Source organism: Felis catus, chromosome D3 (assembly GCF_018350175.1).
Source record: "Felis catus isolate Fca126 chromosome D3, F.catus_Fca126_mat1.0, whole genome shotgun sequence".
Lineage (NCBI taxonomy): Eukaryota > Metazoa > Chordata > Mammalia > Carnivora > Felidae > Felis > Felis catus.
Window position 1 is genome coordinate 712,863 of NC_058379.1, and position 12,839 is coordinate 725,701.

A 12,839-nucleotide genomic window follows, 5' to 3' on the forward strand; every position below is an offset into this window, starting at 1 on the left:
GGGTGACGGTGGGCGGGGAGCGAGCGCCCCATCCATGAGGCCATCCCCAACGGTGACACCGTGGTAGCCGCTCTGCCGCGGCCCCAGGACCGTGCTCGGCCGGATCTGCAGTGCCGTTCCCAGGACACCTCCAGCCCCGGGTCACGCGGTCAAGGTGACGACTCGGGCGCATCCCCCAGTTGTGGCCAGCTGAGCCACATGTCAGGGCTGGGGTGAGCGTACGTCCCCTCGACTCACCTCTGCTGGGGCTGAAACCCCCGTGGGATGAAGGGTCACGCCCAGCGCTGGGGAGGGGCACTCTGTCCCCCGGCCCGCGGCCTCTAGAACAGTGGGCATGAGGAGACCGTCCAGATATCCCAGCCCCTCTGCCTGGGGCATCCTTGGGTCCGCGGACCAGGAGTGGGGAGCTGCCAGCTGACTCCTGGCATGCAGTGGGTCTCGTCGGTGCAGTGTACCACCCGGATCGCGGTCCCCACGCAGCCAACGGGGACTCCGTCTGGTTAGAAGCAGGAACACCCGCGGCAGCCGGGCAGCCGGCGCCCGACTCGGAGCTGGGCCGTGGTCACTGCACCAGCTGTGGGCTGTTCCCGAGGGGGGAGCCCTCGTGGGGTCGGGAACGGGGGAGGACCGGCCTGTCCGCGGGAGCCTGGCGTGGCCGTCCCTGGTTGCTGCCCCGGCTCACGAGGCCTGGCAGTCGGGCCGCAGACGCCCCGGCGAGCGACCCCCCAGGAGATCCGGCCGCTCGGCGCCCGGCGGGGGGGGGGTTGCCACACATGCCGACCGCGCTGGGCGCCAGTGGTTGCGTCAGTGCCACGCCACCACGTCCTGTGTGTTCTCAGCGGGACCCAAGGCAGCTGCCACATGGTTCCAGGACCATCCGTGGAGTCCCCACCCGGGGCGGGACTGATCACACCGGCCCCTCCAGGTGAGGGTCCTAAATATGCCCGGTTTGTGTGGACACCGCGCCTGGCCTAACCCAAGCCTTCCCTGCCACCGTGCAAAGCAGGCTGCCACCGCTAGGGTCAGAGAGAGGCTGAGTGGCACGTGCGGGCGCCTCGCCTCACTGAACAGTGATCGGCGGGGGTGGGGGGGGTCACACTTCGAAGATCACAATGTGCAGACCTGGGGGGGCGCGCGGCGGTGAGCGGGGGTCCATCTTGCCCAGAACCGCAGTGCGGGGCTGGTAGAAAGGAGCAACGGAACAGGAAGGCAGCAGGTTGAGTTACAGGGAACGGCACCTTGGCCGGGAACTGACACACCGTCCAGGCTCTAATGCTTCCGCAGGGTCAGCCTGTATGGCCGATCGTCCATAGCGAGACAGAACCCCACTGGGGCCCCAGCGTCATAACCACGGAAGCCATAGGACATAGCCGACGCCTGGCCTCCACCGAGGATCGGTGAGCTCGGCTGCCCCGTCACACCTGGGAGGGGAGGGACGGGCTGGAATTCGCACCGAGAAGTTCCCAGACAGAGGAGTCACTTCACACCCCGGGTGGCGGGAAACGACCCCGTCTCTGCTGGGGCCCCGCCGTCCCACCAGTCAGACCTACTGAAACGCACTACACCTGGCATGATACACGGCATGGGGAGAAGGGGGAGGGCGGGGGTCCCGGTCTGCCACGTCCCACCCACGCCCTACCTCCCTGGGCCAAAGTGGTGGGTATCAGCCCTCCGGGGGAGAAGTCGGAAGGCCTCGAGGGCAAGCTAGGACCAGCACTCTCATCCGGCACCACCCGTAGCACTTCTGTAGCACTGGGCACGGGTATTGCTTTTCTGTCCAACGAACTATAAATGCAGCCCATCAAACTGCTCCCTGGAAGGCTCTAGAACCGCCATCACAGTCACGGGTGGCTATGCTCAGAATTGGAGTGGGTTGATGTGGCCGACTCCGGATTAAGGACATTTTGGTGTCCTGTCACCCCTATGTTGGAAACAGAAAAATCACCCTCAACAAAATCAACCCAACCGTATTAGGAACACGGAATGGATACCACTGGGGCCACGGCCGTCCTGTCAGATGAAGGGCAGAGACTGGTCCCCCCACTGGGTGTTTACTGGGTGCCTCTAACGGGCCTCCGTCGTTCCATGGCACACGCTCGGCCGTGGCCTTCCCCTGGGTCTCCCCCGGGAGAACTGCCCCGGGGAACTATGGTGCACAGGCTCCGTCTCCGGAGGCCTGATGGGCGCACCCTGTCTTTGATGGGCTGCCCTTCGCTCCATCGGCTTCCTGTGGCCCGGACTGCAGTCACCCAGTGAGCCCCGAGGGACGGCCGGGAAGTCTGTCCTCCCCGAACACCCAAGTGTCTCCAATGAGAACAGCCGTCCTGCGAACCACGATGGCCGCAGACATCTGTGCTTCCTCCAAGGGGGCGCCTGTGCCCCGCTCCAAACAGAGCGCTGCGTGTTCGGACCTGACGAGGCTCACGAGGACACCGTGAGCGCCCTGGGCGATCTGAGCCCAGCCTTGGGGATCTCATAAACCAGCGGCTGGGATCACGGGCCTCTTGGGAAAACTTGTGGCTCGTTTTGGGAATCACCGTCCCAGTCTGTGCTTTCTCTCACACGTGGCCGCATCACTGCTGTGGCTTCCGCGTCCGCCGCAGCCACACAGCGGCCACAGGAGGCGCGTCCGTGCCGGTGCCGCCCCCTCCCGGCCGCTCGGGCTCAGCGCAGAACAGAGGTCCGCGAGCACCGGGCACGCGGGTGGGGTGTCGGAGAAGGTCGGCGAGAGGCTGTGACCACCACTGGCTGAGACCTGGCCCCGGGCGGTGGGGGGCCCTCACCCTCCCCGCCCTCGGAACGTGGGCCTCCCCTGCCTTCCCCACTCCCAGACGCTGCTCCAGGCACGTGGCCTGGAGACAGTCGTGTGGCGTTGAGACCACCCGGATGGCATCTGTGACTGAACTCAGTCACGGCCTCTGTGTGAACCTCTCAGAGGAGGCAGGCGGGTGTGGAGATCCACTCCATTTACTGCCGCCCCAGACAAGCCACGCTCCTTAAACCTGCCACCTCCCCACCCAGAGTGGGCTGCCCCCACCCTTGGTCTCTCCCTGCCCTCAGAACAGGGGCCGGGTTCAGATGACATCCGGGAAGCCCCCAAGGAGCTTAGAAAACAACAGTCCCCGATTGGGTCGTTCGCCATCGATCCATGGACACTACGTCCAGACTTTGACAGAAAGCAGACCCCTAGACTCCACCGAAAATCTCCAGAACTGATATAAATGAATTCAGTCACAGGATGGGGGGGCACCTGGGTGGCTCAGCCAGTTAAGTGTCCGACTGCAGCTCAGGTCATGATCCTGCAGTTCGTGAGTTCGAGCCCCACATCAGGCTCTGTGCTGACAGCTCAGAGCCTGGAGCCTGCTTCAGATTCTGTGTCTCCCTCTTTCTCTGCACACCCTCCCCCACCCAAATAAACATTGAAAAATTTAAAAAAAATAAAGTCACAGGATAAAAGTCAATATGCAGACACGTGTTCGTTTCCTATACGCTAATAACGAAGCAGAAAATGAAATTAAGAAAACGACATCACTTGCAATTGCACCAAAAACAATAAATCATCTAGGAATAAATTTAACCAAAGTAGTGAAGGATCTGTACTCTGAAAACCGTGAAACACCAATGAAAGAAATTCAATATGATGGAAACACAAGGAAAGACATTCCACGCTTGTGAGTTGCAGGAAAAAAATATTGTTAAAATGTCACTACTACCCAAGGCCATCTACACAATGCAATCCCTATCAAAATACCACCAGCATTCTTCACAGAGCTAGGACAGACAATCCCAAAATTTGTATGGAACCAGAAAAGACCCCGAATAGCCAAAGCAATCTTGAAAAAGAAAACCACAGTAGGAGGCATCACAATCCCAGACTTCAAGCTGTATTACAACGCTGTCATCATCAAGACAGTATGGCACGGGCACAAGAAAAAGACACTCCGATCAATGGAACAGAATAGAGAACCCAGAAATGGACCCACAAACGTATGGCCAACTCATCTTTGACAAAGCAGGAAAGAATATCCCATGGAATAAATACAGTCTCTTCAGCAAGTGGTGCTGGGAAAACTGGACGGTGACATGCAGAAGAATGAACCTGGACCACTTTCTTACACCATACACAAAAATAAACTCAAAATGGATGAAAGACCTCAATGTAAGACAGGAAGCCATCAAAATCCTAGAGAAGAAAGCAGGCAAAAACCTCTTTCACCTTGGCTGCAGCAACTTCTTACTCAACACGTCTCCAGAGGCAAGGGAAACAAAAAAAGCAAAAATAGACTACTGGAACTACATCAAAATAACTTTCTGCACAGCAAAGAAACAATCAACAAATCTAAAAGACAGCGTAGGAATTGGAGAAGATATTTGCAAATGACATATTGGATAAAGGGTTAGTATCCAAAATCTATAAAGAACTTACCAAGCCCAACACCCCAAAAATGAATGACATTTTAAAAAATGGGCAGAAGACATGAATAGACATTTCTCCAAAGAAGACACACAGATGGCCAACAGACGTGAGATGCTCGATATCACTCATCAGGGACACACAGATGAAAACCATGACGAGATACCGCCTCGCACCTGCCAGAACGGCTAACGGTAACAACACGAGAAACACAGGTGCTGGCGAGGATGCGAGAAAGGGGACCCTCGTGCACGGTTGCTGGGAATGCAGACAGGTGCAGCCGCTCTGGAAAACAGAGTGGAGCTTCCTGCAAAAGTTACAAATAGAAGTCCCCTATAATTCAGTAACCACACTACTGGGTATTGACCCCCAAAATACAAAAACACTAAGGGGATACGTGCGCCCTTTATAGGCGCATTACCTACAACAGCCGAAATACGGCAACAGCCCAAGTGTCCATCAGCTGATGAACGGAGAGGAAGACGGATATGGGCAACGGAATATTACTCGGCAATCAAAAACGAAGTCTGGCCACTTGCAAGGACATGGGTGGAGCTAGAGTGTATTATGCTAAGCAAGATAAATCAGAGACAGACAAATACCATATGATTTCACTCCCATGTGGAGTTTAAGAAACAACATAAAGGAAAAAAAAGGGAAACCAAGAAACAGACTCAACCGTGGAGAACACTCGTGGTTGCGGGCGGGACGTGGGTGGGGGATGAGTGAACTGGGGGAGTGGAATTGACAGTACTTACGATGAGCAGTGGGTGATGGATGGAACAGGTGAATCACCACATTGCGCACCGGAAACTAATACAACACTACGTTAACTACGCTGGATTAAAAAAAATTAAAAAAAATTTTTTTGATGTTTATTTTTGAAGGAGAGAGGGAGACAGAGCATGAAGGGAGAGGGCCAGAGAGAGAGGGAAACACAGAATCCGAAGCAGGCTCCAGGCCTGAGCTGTCAGCACAGAGCCCGACGCGGGCTCGAACTCACCGACCGTGAGATCAAGACCTGAGCCGAAGTGGGAGGCTTAACCGACTGAGACACCCAGGCGCCCCTGGAATTTAAAAATATTTTAAATGTATCAAACAACAGCAACAACAAAAAGGCATCTGGTGGCGAAGACAATCAGTCTCAGGACTGTTTGTCCCCAAACCCACCAGACTTCAGGGGGCACGTGACACTGGTGCAGGTCAGGGCTTGGCTTTAGGTAGATTCGGGTCCACACAAGCCCGCTACCGTGTCCCGACCTCGCCCCACGCGGCCCTGCTCCAGGCCCTGCTCCCCCACCCCTACCCGCACCCCCACCCGTGAGGCTCACACAGGCAAGGTACTCACCCCGTCCGCCTTGGGAGCCAGAGCCCACCTCCCCCCACCTCTGCATTGCGTCAATGGCGTCAAACACGGAGGGAGCCCGCCCACCTCTGAAATCGCTTTGCAGGCGGCCCGGAAGTGGGCGAGAGGCAGTCCCCAGGTGAGCTCGCTGTTCGGAAGGCCCGGGTCTCTGCAGCAAACAAGGCTCCCAGGTGCCTGTCGTGGAGGGGTACCACGGTGCCCGCGCTGGGCTCGGTGCTTGCGAGGCTTCCAGATCCCTCCGCTCTGCCCTCCGGCAGAAGGGATCCACGCCTTCGTGCGGACTGGGGCTTGCAAACAGGCAGGTGCCACGTCCCCCACCGGGCCACGCCTGCGAACCGGCCTCTCCAGACCCTCGCCTGTGCGGCTGGAGCCTGCTCAGTAGGCGCCCCGTCGGCCCGCGGAGGGCAGCTGGGGGTATCAGCCTGTGGAGCGCGGGGAGGGGGCCACATGCACGGCCTGCAGGCTGGAGGGGCCACCACCCACACCTCTCTCTTGGATGCCCCTCTCAAGCGGCCAAGCGCAGTCCCAGCTTGGAACGGCCGCCTAAGGCTCCGGGCTTACCCTCCTCAAGGCTCCCAGGTGTGTCTTATCAAAGGACAGCACCGTCCGGGGGCTCAGGGCCACCCGGGCCAGATAGTCCCAGTTCCTCCAGCTCCGGCTGAGAGGGTAGCACACCCAGCTAGGCAGGTTGCACCCACCTGGGGCGCAAGTATGTAGGGCACATGGACCCCCTACGGCCGAGCCTGGAGACGCGGCCACACCCCACCCTCGCCGCGCCCGCTGTCCTGGGCTCCCCTGACCCGGGCAGCTCGTACAAGCGGCATACACACCCCGGCAGCCAGCGGAGCCCTGGACCCCGGTGGAAATCCGGAAGAGCCGGAATCACCCAGCAGCCTCCACAACGAAAACAGGCACCCCCTCCACCCAAACACTCTCTCAGGTGACGAAACGCTGCAGTCCGTGCCCCCTGCACCTGGCTGCCTGCCTGGGGGGTCCCGGGGTTACCAGGAATCGAGGCTCCCGGGCCTCTCTGGCTGGAAACCACCCCCCCAGCCACCCCGGCCCCTCTGACCGAGGCAGCGTGCTCCCCCGCCCTGCCTTTACCTTTGGGGTGAAATAGGCACAACTGTGGAGCGGAGGGCGCGGAATCAGGCAGAGGCCTGGGACAGCCGGGCGCCCCTCCCCTCCCCAGACCTCTCCGCACGTTCGCTCCGCTCTAGGCACCCGCGGGGCTCGCACCTGCGCACCAGGCCCCCTCCCCCGTGTGTGGAGCCGGGGCCCTCTGCCTGTGGAGCTCCGTCCACACCAGAACCACCCGGACAGCCTTCCAGGAGGAGAGATCCCAACCCGAGAATCTCTCTGAGCCAGCAGCTTGAATGCAGCAGCAGTCAGTCCTCTCCGGCCTCTCCAGCCATCAAGGCTCCCCTCCCGGGTCTTTGGGGGAGGATTCACTAGGATTCACCAGCCCGCTGGCCCCGCCCAGACCTGGAAAGGTAGTACACTTGCCTCTAGACCGGCCTTCGGGGGGGCACATGTGCCCGAGTGTGAACTAAGTCTCTGAACGAGGCCGACCCAGGCCCCAAGCAGCCTCCTCCTGTGACCTGGCCCCTTCCTACAGCCGCCCTGTTCCGGGTCCCGGGCTGCACCACCCGCGGGGCTCGCACATGCGCACCAGGCCCCTCTCCCCCGTGTGTGGAGCCGGGGCCCTCTGCCTGTGGAGCTCCGTCCACACCAGAACCACCTGGACGGCCTTCCAGGGCCGGAGCCCTCCCCCCACAACATGTCTCTGAGGGGGCACTGAGCCCCCAGGGTGGCAGCTGCCTGCCTGAAGGGTCCCGGGCTCCACCTCCTGCCCCTGCTTTGGGGCCTGGGACCCCCGCGCCTCCCGGCAGCCGGAACAAGTGTAGCGGGTCCCCAGTGGGCCTTCGGCTGAGCGTGCCCAGGGGGCCCCTCTCTCTCCTCCCGTGTCCCCCACCCGCCTCCCGGCCTGTCGGGCTCAGGTCGACCCCCAGGTTGTAGAGGGGTCACACCCCCAAATCCTGTCTGAGGCGGAGCTGGAAGCTGGGGACAGCCAGTCCCCTTTACGCTGGATGCCCGGTGGACCCTGGGGCCTCCCAGATCACTGGAGCGCTATCCAGCCTGACTTGGGGTCAGTCGGGGCCCGGGCTCTCCCTGCGAGTCCCCTGGTTCGGGTCCACGCCTCCCCTGTGGCCGGCGGTCCGTGCACACACAGCCAGCCCCTTGGTGTCACGGTCCCTGCAGGCCTCTGTCGGCCAGCTCCCTCCCGGCCTGTCGTCTCGGGCAGAATTCAGGTTGGAGGGAGCCCGCTGCGCACCCCCTTTTGAGGCAGCAGCCCTCAGCTGCCCGCGGGCCCTCAGCCTTTCCTCGGGAGGCCCGATGGGCTCCCGGGTGTCTGTTTGCCGCCTGCCCGCAGCAGCCGGGCCTGGTCTGCAGGGCAATCCGACTCCTCCCGCGGGCTGAGCGCTGGGAACCAAGGATTCCAGGCTCCCCCCGCCAGCCCCCTCTTCCCCCCCTGCCCCCCGGCCGGGCCTCGTCAGCCCTGCCCCAGGCCCGGCTCCCCGCCCACGTGCCCACTCACGCGGCGGTCCTCACTGAGTCTGCCCTCCCTTGGTGCAGGCCCAGGCTCGGAAACAGGCGGATGCTGCCACGAACCCCCCAGCCGTTCCCACTGTCCCCCAGCCTGGCTGGACACGCCCTGTTCTGGGGCCTGGCTCCCCTGACCCCCTCCCCGGGCCCACCCCCGCACAGTCAGCACCCTGGGAGCTGGCCCCAGGCCCAGCGGGGTCTGGCTTAACCTCCAGGACGCAGGGCCCACACTCCGAACGGCCTTCTGGGCTTCCTCGGACACCAAGGCCTGTCGGTCCCTGTGGGGACTGGGTCCCTCTGTGGGGTCTGGGCGCTTCTTCAGCGGTCGTGGCCTCCGGAGTCTCTTCTCGGAGGGGACCCCCGACCTCCCATGGGGCCATGCCACGGCCGTCCAGATTCCTCCAGGCGTGCCTTCAGGGCGGACACACACGTTTGTGGAGTTGGAGGCTGGAGCTGGGCAGAAGCCAGCGGCACCCACCCGCCCCCTCCTGGGTCCGGCGCCCCTGCAGCCGCCCCCTCGCGGGTGTCTGGGTCTGCCGGTCCCTGCGGGGCTCTGTCGGGCAGCCTGGGGAGCCTGGGCGGTCTGGGCCTGTGGAGCTAGGGCCCGGCCCCACACCCCGCAGAGCCTCAAGCGTGCAGTGACCACACGCAGCTGGCATCTTTCGGAGGGGGCAGCTCTCCACCGACGACCGTCACCCCCCATTTGCACAGGCTGCCTGAAGGGGTGGACGTCTGTTACTGAGATCAAGGCTTCCTGTGTCTCCTGGGGCTGGCTGCCCAGGCGCTGAGCCAGCAGGACACTCAAGTCCCCTTGCTCTGCCCTCGGGGGTGACGGGCCTGGCTGTGCTACCAAGGCCCCGGAAGAAGGCAGAGGCTGGTCCCCCCTCACCTGCTTGGGTCTGGCTCCCGACCCCGGCCCCACACCGTCCTCTCCCAGCTCCCGGCTGCCCAGACCGTCCACACGCCATCATCTGGCGTGGCCTTAGGAAACCCCACACGCCCGTGGAAACAGGCCTTAACCCAAACGCCTGCACGGCCAAGACCACACCGGCCAAGCCACGCGAGCACGTGCCACATCTGGCGAAGCCACGTTGACCTCGACAACACGGACTGAGGCCATGAGCCACCACCAGGGGGACCGAGGCCACGAGCCGCCACCACGGGGACCGAGGCCACGTCAGCCAGCTCCACGAGTACCGAGGCCACCCCACTCTGGCCTCCGGACCCGGCTGACCTATTCAGTTTAGACCGAGAGCCCCTCGGAGGAGGGGACCCGCCAGGATCCACCGACACCCGGGCCCGGCCGCGAGCGGGAGGCGGCGCTGGGTGGGACGTGTGGGTGTGAGCGAGGGGCTTTGCGGGGAAGGTGGGGCGCGGCCCCCAGCCCCCGTGAGGAGAAGGGGAAGGGGAAAGCCGGCCGCCCTCCGCACAGTGCTGCTGACAGAGGTCGCGCTGGCACGTTCACGTTTCTGTGCTCAACAGCTCCGGCTTGAGCCAAGCGGATCCCACAACAGACATTTCTGCAGGATGTGAGGCCAGGATGGAAGAAATGGTGGTGGGGGGGCGGGCAGGAAGGGACCGCTCCGCTGAGACCGAGACCCCGGCTTGGGGAAGACGTCCCGCTTCTGGGAAGCTGGCGCTAGGGGGGCACAGGGTGTCCCCTCCTCTGCCAGCGCAGGATGGGCGGGGCGGGGCGGGGTTGGGGGCGCGGGCGCTTCCGGGAACTTACTCCACACGGTCTCTCCCCCCAGAATAAACCACTAAGAATTAGCGAGAGGCATCAGGCCCCTGGTTCGCGTCCCCCAGCGCGGGTATCCCGAGGCGTCCGCTCTGGACCAGCTTGATATGACGTGGTGGGGGGCCCGGACGCTCCGGACACGGGGTGTCACATCAGGAAAGAGAAGGGAACCAGAGCTCAGCAGAACCTCCTGGTCCTGCGGGACCCCCACCGGTCCTCGCCAGTGACCCCCTCCCTCTGCAGCCCGGGCTCCTGACGGAGCAGAGGGGACGCTGGGCGGTGAACACGGGGCGACGACAGAGGAGCCTAGGACCAGGGCCTGACCCCCAGGAGACTGGTTCCTGTCGAAACCAGGGCCAGCGCCCGGCCGCACTCGCCCCGCCCTGCTCTCGGCTCTTGGCCTCCTGGGCTTTCGCCAGAGCACACGGCAAGCAGGGGGGCGTCCCCGCGTGTCAAGGCCAGGCCAGGGGAGAACAGCACAGACAGGCTGGCCGCCAGTGTCAGGGGCAAAAGTGCACAGTCCTCAGAAAGGTCGCCAAACAGGCATCGTGTTAAGTAGCCATGTCGACACGGGAGAACTGAGTCCCAGTTTCCCCCTCTGGATTCAGAGACGTGGAGTAACTTGTTTGCTTAAAGTGGTCACGTGCACAACTTTTAAAACCATTTCTTTTTTTTTTTTTTAATGTTTATTTATTTTTGAGACAGAGACAGAGCATGAACGGGGGAGGGTTAGAGAGAGGGAGACACAGAATCCGAAGCAGGCTCCAGGCTCCGAGCTGTCAGCACAGAGCCCAATGCGGGGCTCGAACCCACGGACCGCGAGATCATGACCCGAGCTGAAGTCGGCCGCTTAACCGACTGAGCCACCCAGGCACCCCTTAAAACCATTTCTAAAGTAAGAGTGCCTGAATCAAGGCAGTGACGTGGTGCCCGAGTGCACCCGAGGTCACTGTGACCGGTGTGGGTCATTTGATAAAAACGTGGATCAGTGAGTCCAAGATGGACTGCGTTAGAAGGCCCACGTGTGGGGTCTCAGGTGCTCCCAGACTGAAGGAGGACCGTGCTCCAGCCCCGGACGTCAAAAATGCCGTGAGGCTACACGCCCGTGACTGATTTAAGCCTTTAAAAGGAAGCCAAAAGAAAAGAAAACCTAGTAATTGGGTATCAAGCTCCAGCCACATCTGAACAGCTAATACCACCCTTGACCGTGGAGCTGGTCCCCGGTGAGGGACAGGAAGGTCACTGCCCGCTGCCAGTGCTGTCCCAGAGGCCCCGGCTCACACGGCAGCACGGCGAGCACAGCGAGAAGCAGGCGCGGGGCTGTCCCTGTCTGAAGGTGACCTCTTCCCGGGAAGTAAGGAACCGGTAGGAGGGTTAGTAAACAGGAAAGGTCAGGAGAGGTCAGCTGTGCCGCCCCGATGGAAACCCCAGCCACAGGGGCTCCTGACGGCCAAGGTCACTTCCCGGCCACGCTGCACGCCCAGCGTGGCTCAGCCAACACTGGGCTGTGCTCCCCTCGCCCAGAGCGGCCACCCTTACGGCCCTGGCTGCGGAGGCGGGGGACCCACGCCGGTGGCTCGGTGCCTACTTCCACGGCAGATGCACTGACCGGGGTGAGTCCCGCCCCTGGCTGCGAAGGGCCAGGAGTACCGTGCACCCAAAGGACCGGGGAGCTAGTGCTGATCCGCCACAGCAAGGTGTACCACAAATATATGTGGCCAGGAGCGGTTCGGTGCAATCGTGAAAGCCAGTGCAAACCCACAACTTTATTAGAAGCCTAAAGAACACAGGACTACACGTGGCAAGAAGCTGCAAAACTTGGGGATCTAAAACCTTTACCAAACAACAGAAAAGGAAACCCAGATAAATTAGCGAGTTGCGTGGTGGCTTGGGAGGAATCGATATTTAAAGATGTCTGTTCTCCCCCCAAATTAATCTACGAATCCAGTGCTATTCCAAAATAAAGTTCACAGGGAAAAAACCGAACAAAACCCCGAGAAGCTAACCCTAGAGTTCACGCGGAGAAGGGCCAGCAAGGAGGACGAAGTGCTCGCGGCACGCAGGTTCCCCCAAGACCGTCCGGGCCAGAGCGCTCCCGCACCTGCCATGCAGACGTCATCCTGGGTCTCCCCCCCCGCTGCCCTCCTGACCTGCGGCCTTTCTGTTGGTTTACGGCCTTTCTCCCACCTGAGTTTTCCTCTAGTAGCTTCCAAAGAAAAGGCACGGGAATAAACAGCATGTCTGAAGATGCCTTTGTTCTTGACTGGCATTTGGCTGGGGTGTTCTTCCTACCACTTCTTTTAAATGCCCCAAGTCGTTAGGCCTTTTTTCCTGAACATTCTAAGAGTCGGGGATGGGCATCCCGGGAAAGCCTCTGTCTTATTTTTCCTCAATTTTTCAACTCACTGTCTTTTTGTTTTACCTTCTTGGAGATTTTACAAATTTTACAAACTCTTTTAACTCTTAGAATGTTTATCTGAAAACATTTATTTTTATTTTAAACACACTTCCTAGGGAGTGATGCTCCAGTGTGGACCCTGGGTCCCTGGAGTCTGGTGCTGCGTTACAGAGGACAGTCCCTTGTGGGTCACTCAAAGGATTACGGCCTTTGGTGGGGAGTGCTCCCCAGGAGGTACCCACCAGAGTGCTCCCCAAGAGGTGCCCACCAGAGTGCTCCCAATGGGATCTTCATCAGAGTGCTCGCCAGGAAGTAC

General features: G+C 60.9%; 1 long non-coding RNA gene across 1 annotated transcript; it reads left to right on the top strand.

Annotated features, from left to right (window-relative positions):
- The first annotated feature begins 5,887 nt into the window (after positions 1-5,887).
- On the top strand, positions 5,888-7,678 carry LOC123381440. Its single transcript, XR_006588409.1, has 2 exons — positions 5,888-6,720; positions 7,001-7,678. It is a non-coding gene; the product is annotated as an uncharacterized LOC123381440 (long non-coding RNA).
- The last annotated feature ends 5,161 nt before the right edge of the window (positions 7,679-12,839 follow it).